Source organism: Physeter macrocephalus, chromosome 1, assembly GCF_002837175.3.
Source record: "Physeter macrocephalus isolate SW-GA chromosome 1, ASM283717v5, whole genome shotgun sequence".
Taxonomy (NCBI): Eukaryota; Metazoa; Chordata; class Mammalia; order Artiodactyla; family Physeteridae; genus Physeter; species Physeter macrocephalus.
Window position 1 is genome coordinate 63,113,978 of NC_041214.2, and position 13,408 is coordinate 63,127,385.

The 13,408-nt window shown below is 43.8% G+C and overlaps 1 protein-coding gene across 7 annotated transcripts in view; it reads right to left on the reverse strand.

Moving 5' to 3' along the window:
- Positions 1-13,408, reverse strand: part of MECOM (MDS1 and EVI1 complex locus) — a 568,489-nt gene that overhangs the window by 554,534 nt on the left and 547 nt on the right. The window lies entirely within an intron of this gene.

Genomic DNA, 13,408 nt, shown 5'->3' on the forward strand with positions numbered 1-13,408 from the left:
CGTACTCTAAGGAATCAAAATTGCAAAGTAAATTAATTCTTAAAAAGATTTATATGACTAAATTTTGATTCCTTGAATGATGCCTTTTCAAATCCAATCTAAAGTGTCTAGTGAGTTTTTAATCTAATATAATCCAATGAGCTTTAATAAGTAAAGTTGCTCCCACTAGAACCAAAACCCAGCTATTCCATTTTTGTAAACTTCTGTGTAAAGGAATGGGATGAACTAATTTTTTCTGAATTTTTTTATATTTAATCAACAACATCATTGCCAAAGAAAACCACTTTTCAGAAGTCTCTCTAGCCTGGTTTATAACTTATAATCCAAAACTAGAATTTTGCATCTGATGGGCTTTAGTGTGTAACATTATACTGTCATATTTTTGATGCTACAGTTAAAAGTAAGAGATAGTTTCCATTATAAAACTTTTCCCATAGCATGCTTACCCAGAGAAAATCTTTCCAATTCATAGGTTAGAAATTATTGTGGGTAATTTTTTTAAGAACATGAATAAATTTTTGATTGGCTTCCGATAACCTTCTGCATTTATCTAGTCCCATCAGTTGGTTTAAGCTGTATATACAGGATAGGACAGAGTGATAATAATGTACATGCAAGGAAATCGTAATTTAAAAACAAAAACTTGAGATTTGAAACCCTGACAACTTACTTGTCCTTATCCAGTTAGGGGTATATGAATTGATTTCAGCTATAGTCTGTTCTGGGCAGCAGCAGAAAATGGAAATGGGCATAAATATGAAGTCCAGAACAAGCCAGGAAGCTTGAAATATCAGTGGTATATCACAGTGGATCTCACAGAGATGTACCTTAGCTCTGGCTTTGACCCTTGGACCTCAGTGGGTAATGATGCCTGGAAATCTGATCTGTCCTGACAGGGTGAGGCAACCCTCCATGACCTTCCCAAAGCCCCACTGTGTCCACGGCTCAGAGGCCAGCACACTTCACCCTAAACTGTGAGCTTCCTTTAATTGTACACTTCACTTTCATTTTCCCTTAGAGTCCTGGTTTGGGGAACTTCTCTGCCCTGTTCTGAAAACGGGAAACTACTCAAATGTCATCCACAGGGGAATGGTTCAGTAAAATGTGTCCCATCCAAACAGTGGAGGGTCTGCTGCCTTTAGAAGAATGGGTTAGATTGATACATAGTGACGGGGGAAGGGTCAAAGGTATATGATTAAGTTTTTAAATAGAAAAAAGCAACTTGCTGTAAAAAGTTATAAATTTATATATATATCTATGTATATGTATATGTGCTAATAGACGCACCACACTAAACGGTGTATAGTAGCCATCTGCAGGCAGTGTGTGACAAAAGAGGGTAGACTACCAAGAACTTTCATTTCCTGTGTGATAATTTTTGCAGTTTTTAAATTAGTAGAACAAGTATAAATTTTGTAAGCAGAAAAAATATTTCTAAATTAATGAAAAAATATTGATAAAGACTTAAAAGACGTTAAATAACAAACATACTAGGGTACAGCAAGTCTGGTTCACATGAGTGAACCATTATAATACCTATGGCTGGAATTTAGAAGTCCATGAACCACTGAAATTGTGTGGAAACTTGTATGCATACCTGTATTTTCTAGAGAGATACTTCATACCTTTTATCAGATTCTTGCAGGGGTCTGAGACCCAGAACAAGGTTAAAAACCATGACGCTTCCAGAAACAAAGATAGTTGCTCAATCCTTCCATTTTTGTTATCATTTTCTCATAAAACATTTTTTTACTAAATTTCATAGCTCCTGCCAAAGGTAAAGTCTATAATCAGCACCAAAGTATAAAATCGTGGTTCTTCCTACTGTAGAGCACAGGGAACTCCACTCGATCTGTGGTGACCTAAAAGGGAAGGAAATCTAAAAAAGAGGGGATCTATGTATCCATATAATTGATTCACTTTGCTGTACAGCAGAAACTAACACAACATTGTAAAGCAACTGTACTCCAATTAAATAAATAAATTTGTAAAATAAAATTTAAAAATCGTGGTTCTTAGTCTCTTCCCTTATTTAAAGGGCCTCCCAATGCCTTAAAAGCAGTTCTAAGAGCAGGACAAAAAGGCACACCCCACTGATTAAATGTAATAATGCCATTTTCAGCCATATGCACAGACCTAGAGGTTGTCATACTGAGTGAAGTACGTCAGACAGAGAAAGAGAAATATCGTATCATATGGCTTATGGGCGGAATCTTAAAAAAAAATGATACAAATGAACATATTTACGGAATAGAAACAGACTCACAGACTTAGAGAACGAACATATGGTTTCTGGGAGGAAGAGTGGTGGAGAGGGATAGTTAGGGAGTTTGGGATTGACATGCACAAGCTGCTATATTTAAAATGGATAACCAACAGGGAACTACTGTAGAGCACAGGGAACTCTGCTCAATATTCTGTAATAACCTAACTGGGAAAAGAATTTGAAAAAGAATAAATACATGTATATGTATAACTGAATCACTTTGTTGTACACCTGAAACTAACACAACATTGTTAATCACCTATACTCCAACATAAAATAAAAAGTCACACCAGGCTGGTCTTGGGAGAAGAAAACTTCTAACAGGAACTGAAACCCTGCAATCATTCAGAGCTTGAGGACAGTTATCCAAGGCACACATAGCCCTGTTTTCTCCACAGAGATGAGAGATTTGTAAAATGGTGGGTGGGGGAAAGGGGTGTAGGGATTCAAGGGGAGAAAGACATGGCTGCATTTGAATTTAGGGGGCCCCATTGTGTGGGTGGGATTAATTCGATCAGTTAAATAAGATTTAATGCAACATCTTTTTGTCAGCCTGAAATTGAAAGAGGCTTTCATTATAAATGAACCTTAAAATATGCAGCAAATTTATTGTTGCTATGATCTATATTAGTACTGCCTGAATTAGAGTTAAAATTTATCTAAAAACTGGGCTTTTGATAACCTTTGTGAAGCTGACTACACCCAAGTCCCTAGGAATTACATGAGTCCACAAACTGTTTCATCATCTCTTCCTTGATTCCACAGAGAGTCTCCAGAATCAGGTACAGTACAGAGTCTGATAAACCTTAAGATCAAATGTGGATCAATAACAATTTGTAATTTAAGTGAGGAGCCATGGGTTATACCTGCACTGGCAAAATGAGGGGCATTTATTGGTGAAAATTAGGAATAATACTCTACTTTCCAAATGTGCTTTCCAGGTGGTTTATCACTGTCAAAATAAGCCAACTGTGGATTTAGTATGCAATTAAAGTGTCAAATATCCCAGAGTTCTAGTGCTGACATTACCTGACTACGAAGGTTTTACAGGCAAAGAAATTGAAGGCGTTCACATAATCCACCAAAGGCCATCGCTAACCACCATCACCTAACTGTACTGATATCTGCCATATACAAAACATAGAAACAGGCACTGTACAAAACAGAAATGGACTCTCCAGGAGTTTTAGAGTTTAGCTAGAAAAAGAAGATATAGTTAGTGAAGACAAGGAATTTATAACAAAATGCCCAAATGACGATAGGTAAAAATAATTCCATACTATTGGAATGAAAAGACATAGAGAAAGCACGTCTCCAGGAGGGATGAGGATGAACCTCATGAAGAAGGAAGGGTTTAAACTAAATCTTAAAGGAGTTAGATATTGACGGTCAAAGTACAGTATGGGTAGGTCTACAGAATATGGCAACATCGTGGCCAAAGGTTGGAAGATGGAAACACAAGACTAGGCTGACAAGAGACTGAGAGAAGTAAAATGATTAAACGAGTCAGGTTGAATGGACTAATTTGGATAAGGAGACAAATAAGCCTGAAAATTTTATAAAATAATAATCAACATGTTCTTCGTATATTTAAAGCGCTAAATGCATTAGTTCATCAAATCCTCACATGAAGTAAATATCTTTAGTCTATAATTAAGGAAATTATGGCACAGAAAAATTAACTGGCTCACCTTTATTTCACCCAGTTAGTAAATGGTGGAGTCAGGATTCAAACCCAGGCCAATCTAACGCAGAACCTGGGCTCAGAATCACCATCTGACTCAAGAGTGGGAGGTCCTCAAAGGCCAGGCTAAAAAATCTGGGCTTCAGTATCAGGTGTAAAAATTGGGAGCTGGGTATCTCATAACCCTCATATAATGCTTACAAGCATGGTTCATCACTACTCTACAAGCATTGCTTTATCTGATGATTTTTCCAACAATATTAACTGAAAGTAACAAGTATTTATTGACCCGTCCCTTGACTATAGTACTGATTTAGATATTATAGAGTTCTTCTTCCAGACTTTATTGGGAGAATCAGTATTCCATCACCATACTTTGCACTTTTAGTCCCCAGGACTTAATTTTACCTGTTCTTCACCCACCACTTCTGCTAGAAATACAAATCATGACAATAAACAGAATAATGTATGTTTATTTTCAAATGTTCCCTGACATGTATAATCTTCCTGCAAGGAGAGCCACTCTTGTCAAATAATACATCCGTCCCTTAAAAACTGATTTCTCCATCTTAGGTTCATGTCTTAAAAGTCAGTTGGGTTCTTCAGTTACAGATGTACAGGACGTGACATCTGGACCCTCCTAGGGGGCAGGGGTGAACTCTTCCTCTGTTATACCCACAGTAGCCAAATGACTACTTCTCCCACTGAGGAAAACCACAGAAAACTGTCTCCTAATGATTTACTGCCCAACCCCTAGCCCACAAATCAAAGAATTGGGACGAGTGAGAAATAAGGAAGAATGGCAGCCAGTGGCTATGAGATGGGGAGTGAGTGTTTCAGTTTATTTTCTTAAGCCAATTAATGATGAAGCAGCGTGGAGGGAAAGAAAGACACAACATGGCTGAGAAAGACTTTTTTTCCAGATAAATGGCCAGATATCAGATTCTGTAATAAGTACTTCCACCTATCAAAACACACACACACAGTAACTTTGGGGAGGAGGAGGAAGATACAGATCTTAAAAATACAAGGTAATATCCAGGAAGCCTTGTGGATATCGTAAAATGTTGGAACTTTGAAGGACCTTTGGAAATCATCTAATCCAGACATTGCAAAAACCAGGGTCCATGAACTATACATGACAGACAGAGGTGTTTGGTTGGGCCTACAGAAGGTTGTTTGTTGTTGTTTAAATTGAGTCAACATTTTAAAGTAGAGAAAAATTCACAGAATAATCCAGATATGTGGCTTCTCTTAAAAATGGAAGACCTACAGGTATTTCGTTTTTTTACAATTTGAAGGTTTGTGGTAACCGTGCCTCAAGCAAGTCTATCAGTGCTGTTTTTCCAACAGCATTTGCTTACTTCATGTCTCTGTGTTGCATTTTAGTAATTCTCATTGCATTTCAAACTTTTCATATTATTATATTTGTTATGGTGATCTGTGATCAGTGATCTTTGATGTTACTATCGTAATTGTTTTGGGGTGCCACAAACTGCACCCATGTAACACAGGGAACTTAATAAATGTGTGTGTTCTTGTTCACCAAAAAAAAAAAAAAAAAAAAAAAATGGAAGACCTAGCGGCACTGGGCGCCCTTTCCCAAATGGCAGAAGCAAGCTGGGGCAGCTTAAGAGAAGTCTTGAAGGCCCAGCTTTTGCCACAGCCCTACCACTGCCTCTTGTTCCGGAGTACAAAGGCTGGGCATCAAAATTTTCAATAAAAATAAGCGAGCGAGCGCTTAGTGCGCATACCACCTTGCCTCACTCATTTGTTGTACCTGCCAACTCCCGTAGGCCTTTGAGTTTACAAGCTGTGCTCTAGTCCAATCCCCTCATTTAGAGAAGAGCAACTCAGCTAGAGTAGTAAAGTGACTTACAAAACTCAGTGCCTTAAAAGTAAAATTTTCATACACGAGGGGTCATGACAAGCGGAGGATACGCACAACTGAATTTAGGCTGTACATGCACCTGGGGAGCAAAGCTGACATCTCAGTCACTTTATTCACACAGTGCCCCTTCCCTCCCCCAAAAAAGGGCAAAGGAAGATTCTCAAGTTTTCAGAATAAATGTACTGCCTAGTTTGGTTTGGTGTAGACAGTTTTGATGTGCCCAAATTTTAGATATGACTCCCATTTATCCTGAGGGTGTGATTTGTGAGGGGACATACAAACTGCTTACTACATACATGCAAATACTTCTTAAAATGAGACTGCATAAAAACAGAACGGGGAGGAGGGGAGGATGTCTAAAAAATCCTCTTCAGAAAATGTAACTGAAGTGACTGAGATTTATTGAATGACAGTTTGTGACTGAGGTATGATGGGTGCATTTAATCCATTTAACCCTTACAGCAGCCCGAGAAAGTGGTACTGTTACTCTTACTTTACAAGTAAAGATCCAGGAGCTCAGACTCAATTCAATAGCTTGAAGATGACCTGGCTCTTCAGTCAGGGACCACACCCAGATGCAGTCTCTGATGAGCACACTGGTAATGTTCATGACCAGGAAACATGGCTCATTCCTGCTCACCAATATTTGTTTCCTAAGCCTGCCTGTCGCCAAAGCCCACCAAGGGCTAGGTACAAAGACTTTCATAAATGTCACACTTTGAACAACCTTAAAGCACAAAATTAATTCCTTTATGCAGGTTCTTGAACAAGGTTAAGAAAGCTTTGGTCCTTCCTATTATATAGCCAGCGAGGCCTAGGCAGGTGTTACTGCAAGAATTAATAAAAGTCGCTTCTCTAAATAAAATTTCTCCTTTAGAGTTGTTTCGAAAGTTAGTAGTCAAGGATTTAGCTGAATACACAAGCCAAAAGCAGCACGTTTGCGGATGGATAAGAATAATAACTAAAATCAAAGTAAGAAGTAATTCAAGAATGAGAGCTTTTGAAGAGTCAGGAATTTGATTAAAATTCACTTGCTTTTTTTTCTATAATGAAACAGTTCTTTAACCACAAAACAGCTTTTATAATAATGCAGAAGAGTACGGTTCCAAGTAAAACACTCCCCCCATTTTAATCATGGCTATTATTTTTGAAAATGAAAATGGCTGAGGTCATGGTAATCTATTTTAGGGTTTGCATGGGTTGGTGGTATTTTTTTCTTGGCTTTGAGCTCTCCATGTTACCAGCTAAATGTTATAGGTTTTGCTATGTGCCCTTTCAAATCCCATTCTTTTTAATAATGTTGTCCTTTATCCACATAAATTAGAGTGAATTCTACTTCCATTCCTAACAACTCTAGATGGGGTCCACACTTTAAAGAGGACCAGAACTTGCGTTTTCTTTTTAATTAAGTGTGTACTTCTTAGAACAAGTATGTTCCCATCTGCATAAAAATGCCGTGGATGTTCAAATGCTGAGAGATTAGTAAAAACGTAGGATTCGTGTGGTCCATTTCAAAACCATACTGAAATATTAGGATAACACATGTGTATCTACCCCTTCCAACTTACAAAGGCAGACAAAGATAGATGAATAAAAATGCCCAGAAACAAAACTCCATCTGGGCAGAGTTCCACACCTGCCAATGCTTATGCAGTGCAGAAGCCTACAGATAGCCATTTAGGACACATCAGTGAAGCTCTCTGTCCTGTAGGACCCAGCAGGCAAAATTATCAAATATCTAAAGACAGTACAGTTACACAGTCAAGCCTCCCTTTGGACGTGATTAATATTGCACTGCCTTTCTGAACTTAGCTTGGTTTTTTAATATAATTCACTATCACATCACACAGAACAGCCCAAGATCCCTCTAAATAGCACCCACTCAGCCACACGTGAGAGAATGTCTTTGCAAAACACACATGTTGTTCAGGTCTGCCTATTAAAATGCCTTACACTCTGTTTGTTTGTTTATTTTTTTAAAAATCAACTTGCAAGGCCAATGTAATAAGATGCTGTAGCTTTTATGGAAGAGGTGAAATAATTTTAAACACAGACACACAATGAGTTTATTTATTTAGAAACTTGTTAAATAGAGTCTGGGAATTCAAATATTCAATGTTGACATTGTACAGAACTGGCCAGGAGCCAGAACCCAGTCTCCAGAGGGACCCATTGGACAAGGAATTCAGGCCTTTCTCTCCTCCCACTTGAGCTAAATAGGTAGAGGCCATTAGTTATACCCACAGCAATATCTGAACCGCACTCAAATAAGCTGCCCTAGCCAGGGCACTTCAAAGGAGGGTAAGTGTGTTTAGCTTTTTAGTGCTGAACTGGAGCAATATGTCACACTTTTGAAAGAGTTTTGTAAACAGTTTCTTCCTTATGTAGAAACGTCTCTGAAGTTTCTTGTATGGCATGTAAGCAAAGGTAATTAACAAGGATTACACTTTTTTCATTTACTGGGGGAAAAAATATAATACCCATCTGTGTGCAAACTGGGGAGCTGGAAGAAGAAACATGCTGTTTCTCTCTTCCTCTCTCCCCTCTCGTGTTTTGTTCCACTTGTTTGTCTCCTTTTTATCCTCTTCCTCACACTTTTTCTCACTACCCAGCCAATTTCCTTGAGAACTCCCTGGTAAACTCGGAAGGCCAGAAGAGTGGGAAGGGGAAAATCTAATTTTAGAAAGAGGACCTTGGCAAATGGAGTGGGAAGGGAACTAATGATTCATACTGGGCCACCCAGCCGAAAAGAAAAGCAGACTCCACAGATCTTTGTAGAAAGGGCCTAGAGCCTCGCTTCCAGCCCAGGAAGGGTTAACCACCTCTCCAGAAAAATGTGCCTGGCGTCCTTGGAGTGCTACTGTCTCCTCCCGCCCCATCTCCCCCCAGGCCCTCTCTTCCCTGCCCGGTGGGCTAGGAAGGGGCCTGCCCAGCCAGGAAGAGTGAAGGAGTGTGTGCCCGCCCTCCGCACTTGATGTTCCTGAACCCCTGAGCTGTGAGTGTGTGTGAGGGCGCGTGTGTTCCTGTGCTGTACACGGTCAATGCAAACCCGGCTCCGAGGGAAGCAGCGCGCCAGGCACGCAGCACCTCTGAGGATGAAGAGGCAAGAAGCTTTCTGGCCTGAGCTTGGGAGCCAGGAACCGAGCAGCTGAAGGAGGGAGGTGTGGGGAGGCCTGGGGGAGCACTGCCTCCCTGCTCTCTAGGGCCTCCCCAGCTCCACCCCCAGGCCCCATCAAGGCGGGTTCTGACGGGAGGGGTGGGAGGGTGTACCCAGCTCTTGGGAATAGGGCTCTGCCAGGCCCTGAGTACCTTGGGAACAGGGTAAGAGCCATTGGCCAGAAGATGACAAGTCAAGTTTCCCCACTTCAGGGCCCGCTTCCAGCAGAGGCAAAACGAAGGAGGTGTGGGGAGAGAGGAGCCTGGGCCAGGCGTGCCTAGGGCAACAAGTCGGTGCTCTCTTGCCCTCCTTTGCCCTACTTGCCCGGGAGGACGGAGCCAGGAGTCCCCAGCTGTGGCCTTCCTACCCCAGACAACGTCTGCAGGCTCGGATAACCTGACCCCAACTCGGAGAAATGAAATAAAATAAACTCCCAAACGACAAGATGTTTAAAGAAAAACTGCTTAGAATTATTACCATCAACTTTTTAAAAAGAAGAAGAAAGTAAAAATGTCGTGGAATGACGCGTTAATTTCTATTCGATTAGTGTCCTACGTGTTGAACGTCTGCGGAGGAGGCCGCGCCCCTGGCAGTAAGGAGAGGACTCTGCTCAGAAAACCTGCGAGCTGGGCTCCCCCCGCAAAAGACACAATCACGCACACTTATACACACACCGCCACGCGCATCGTCACCCAGACCTGCGACTCCTCAGCCCCTACAAATAAAAACCTGAAAAAGGATCCTTTTATTCCAGCCTTCCTGCCCCTGGAGCTAATGAACCGTCCCCTTCCACAGTGTTGAAGATGAGTGTGAGGGAGAAATGAAAAGCGTTGTTAACCTTCCCCTAAACACAGATTTTTTTTTTTTTTTTTTTTTTTTTTTCGAAACACATCAAAATACTGCAGGAAGCCTGCGCTCCAAGTTCCACAGTGTTGAAGATGAGTGTGAGGGAGAAATGAAAAGCGTTGTTAACCTTCCCCTAAACACAGATTTTTTTTTTTTTTTTTTTTTTTTTTTTTTGGCGAAACACATCAAAATGCTGCAGGAAGCCTGCGCTCCAAGTGCCAAATGCAATAAAGAAGTCCTAAGCCAGGGTAATGGTCAAGTAATGGCAAATACACCGCCTTCCTAAAAGGGGCCTCTGCCTCCGTAGGGCAAGCGTTTTTTTCCCTCCTCAAAAGCAGTCTGAAGTAAACAAATAAAATACGTACTTTAAACAAAGCTCTGTGTTTTAATCTGCGTTTTTTTAAGGATGAAGGAAAACGCAAGTAGTTGGGCATAGGGGCAGTGGAGTCTGGAACCTGGGCTTGCGGTTCCTTTACTATCTTAGGTATTGGGCTGCTAAGGTGAGGAATTTAAGCGCGAGAGGAAGGGTCGTCATCTACCTTACCTACTTCAGAGCCTCTTTTTAAACAGAGATGAAGTGTACAAGTAACAAGTGCCCCCCCCTTGCCGGGGTCTTGCTAATCGCATCGCCTTCTGGGTCTTTACGAGACTTCTGCGGGGCCCGGTAGCTAAGGCGGAGGGGGGTTATTCGTTGCAACTCGTTCATTGCTGTGATTGAAACCCTGCCGGGTGTCACTTAAGGGAAGTGGGGTTCCTTCGGTGTTTCGGGCCCTAGACATGCTGGCAGACCCAGCTTCACTTCTTTCCCATCACCAGAAGAAAACAGTTGCAACTGGCATTTCTGGCACGGCCCAGGTGCTGTCCTAGCCGCCCAAGAAAACGGCTGGGGAGCCTCACGGCGCTGCCAGAGCCTGCTTGGCTTTAGTTTTCTTTTCTTAAAGGTGGGAATAAAGGCCAAGGGCTTTAGACAGTACAAATGTCAATCTTGCTTTTCCCTTCTTTATTTTTTTAATGAAATGGTTTATTCCTCCCAAATGATTTGCAACCAATTTATCGGTTTTAACAATTGTGTAAAAAAAAAAAAAAAACAAAAACAAAAACAAAGCCCTGTAAGTTGGGAAGTAGGTTGTGCATTCAGTCTGAGTTTAACTTCAGCGGGTACTTTCAGGGTCTGTGGTCCCTAGTTTGGGTTCATGGAATGCTGTACCGTAGCCAAGATCACGACAGGACTTGGCCACCAAAGAAATTTACAAAACACAAAAAGAATAACAATCTATCAAGAAAATGACTGTTTCTAAGTGATTTGATTCCATTGCAATGTTTACTTTTGCAACAAAAAAGGTGGTTTTGTTTTTTAAAGTATGCTGGTCACACTGCCTCTTCCTAACCCAGAGAAAGAAAGAAACGGGTGCAGACACAGCCACGAAGTTTTCGTTAGATTCACAGCAGGGGTAACCGACTGTCTCCGCCATGCGCTAGGAAACTCACGCACTACGCTGGGGAAGGAAATAGCGCTTTAAAATACAAAAAAATCCTTAGTTTTAATATGATTTCCTTTATTACCCAGACTGCAGCTGAAGAATTGCATAAAGCAGCGCTCCTGTCTGAGAAAGGCAGCCGCGGTGGCAACAGCTGGAGCAGCGAGCGAGAACCTGAGGCTTAGCAAGAAAAGTTTATAAGAGTTCGCATCTAGTTATCAGAAAGCCGCAGCAGCATCCTTAGAAACACTAGAGACAAAATAAACGGGTCTCCCACTGGATGAATGACAAGTATCATCAGATCGGAAACCGGGCTCGATTTCTGGATGTTGAGTGGCCTGTGCGTGCGGGAATGTTTTAATACGGCAGCGTACAATTTGGTAATTAAAATAGTTGAAAAAGTTGCCCAAGAAATTCGAAGGGTTTTGTGTTCTGCTTTCACTTCGGCGGATACCAGGCAATGAGGCGCGCGAAGCGTTCGGCTTTCATTTCACAACTTAGGCAGAGTTGAAATCGGCTCTCCCACCCCCGCCTCGTCCCCCCAACCACACACACACACACACACACACACACGCACACCTAACCTTCAGTCGGAATTGAAGCCCCCAGGCCTCCGAGCATATGTACATTTATTCCTCCTCAGATGAAAATAAAGACATCGGCCCCATTAAACGCAAACAGGAAAAATAGGAGTTCCACTGGCGCGCTTTGACACTATCGAAGCTAAGTGAAATGAACAATATCCGAAAGAGAAATAGATGAACTGATGACCCAAAGAGCCCTATACATAGGTTGATCCCTGAGACCAGAGCGAAAGGAAATGTATTTGGGCATGAGGGAGTGCTTGGGTGAGGACTGGAGGAAGCACTGGAAAGACGCCTATGATGACAGCATCTCGCCGGGCTAGACCGCGGACGCTTACCGCCAAAGAAACCGAGCCCGCCGAGGTGCCTCTGCCGGCCGCGCGGCTGTGGCGGAGACACCAAAGGCGGGAAGGCGCGGGGCGTACTTGGCCTTAATACGCAGGGGTGGGAGAGACTGGGGATTTCACTTGAGGGAAGCATCCCACCCCACCATCCCATCTCTACTTTCTCTGGTCCACAAGCAAAACAATTAGAGTTCTGTTTTCAGCGAGGGGAAGAGCGAACGGCGGCCTGTGCTTTTCCGAGGCTGCTCCAGCCCCGCGTGCTGACACCTTGAGGAGGAGCGCTTTGGACTGCTCCAGATTGCTCCAGTTCTCGGCACCGCTGGGTACCCTTAGACTCGAGGTAGAAGCATTTGGACAAACCCAGTCCCGTCGGCTACAGTCCCGGCTGAGGCTCTCGCTTTCTCGGACAGTGTCGGCTCGGCGGGCAAGGCCGGGCAAAGTCACCCAACACTTCTGCGAGAAGAGTGGGGGATGGGCGTACCGTCGCCCCCGCCCCGAACTCAATCGCCCTTGTCCCGCGTGACGAAGGCCGCTCCACGCCGGGCAGGCAGGGGGCGCCGGGGAGGGTTAGTGACCCGAGACCTCGGCTACGTCCAGAAGTAGCGCGGGAGGCTCCGCCGTACCCTCTCCGCGGCCCAGTGTCCCTGCAGCCCGCCCCCTGGGGGTCACTCGGCGCCCAGCCAGCCTGGAGCTCGCGGGCCGGAGCGCGCCCTTTCGGCCTCCTTCTCCTCGGCGGCTCTCGCCGCTGGCTGTGCGCCCTCCACTCCCGGCTCTCCAGGCGCTCGCGGGGCCTCTTCTCTCCCCACCTGCCCGCAGCTCTGCTGAGCCGGTAGCTCGGTTCTGCCCGTGCCCTCCCCACCCCACCCCCACCAGACTACAGCCTCCACCCTCGTCTCCCCCACTCCCCACCCCAGTCCTCCCGCCTCGCCGCGCACGCCTGAGTGCACGGCCGAGCGCACAGCGCCCACTACCGCAACTGCCGCTCGGCGCAGCCCGCCAGCCCGCGCAACTTCCAGCGGCCGCCTCGCAACTTTTCCCAACTCCACCACTGATGCCCGCCGCCGCCGCCGCCGCCACTGAGGCTCCCTGCGAGCCTGCCACCCACCCCAAACACCAGAAACAAACCCAGACGCGAAAAGCCTCCTCTCCCCCACCAGC